Source organism: Egretta garzetta, unplaced genomic scaffold (genome assembly GCF_000687185.1).
Source record: "Egretta garzetta isolate BGI_Z169 unplaced genomic scaffold, ASM68718v1 scaffold490, whole genome shotgun sequence".
NCBI lineage: Eukaryota > Metazoa > Chordata > Aves > Pelecaniformes > Ardeidae > Egretta > Egretta garzetta.
In genome coordinates this window covers 59716-60284 of record NW_009258278.1, presented here as the reverse complement: position 1 = coordinate 60284, position 569 = coordinate 59716, and positions in this window count along the sequence as shown.

The following is a 569-nucleotide window of genomic DNA, read 5'->3' as shown; positions in this document are numbered from 1 at the left end:
CGACGCCTGAGGTTTGCGTGGGTCCCGGCTGCCATGTCGCACCCTCGGGTCGGGCTCAGACCTCTCCGTGGGGTGGCCAGCGAGGGGGCAGCCCCTCACTTTTGGGAAACCTGAGAGACCCCCCCCTGCATCCCATGATGGCTGCAGCCTCCCTGTTCTCTGTGGGGTGGTCAGCAAGGGGGCAGCCCCTCACTTTTGGGAAACCTGAGAGACCCCCCCCTGCATCCCACGATGGCTGCAGCCTCCCCACTCTCCGTGGGGTGGCCAGCGAGGGGGAAGCCCCTCACTTTTGGGAAGCCCAAGAGAGCCCCCCTGCATCCCACGATGGTTGCAGCCTCCCCACTCCTCGCTTTCACCACCTCGGAGGCAAGGCGGTGGCTCAGGGGGGTGTCACCCCGTCCCCAGGACGCACCAGGGGAGGAGGCGGTGGGGCAGGTGGAGGAGCAGCACCAGCGATGCCCACGCCAGATTTTAGGGTAAAATCTAAATTTAGGGTAATTAGGATAAAATGCTCCCGCCTCAAATCCCACCCTGGCTTTGCCTTGCCGGGGGGGGGGGGGGCTGGCCAG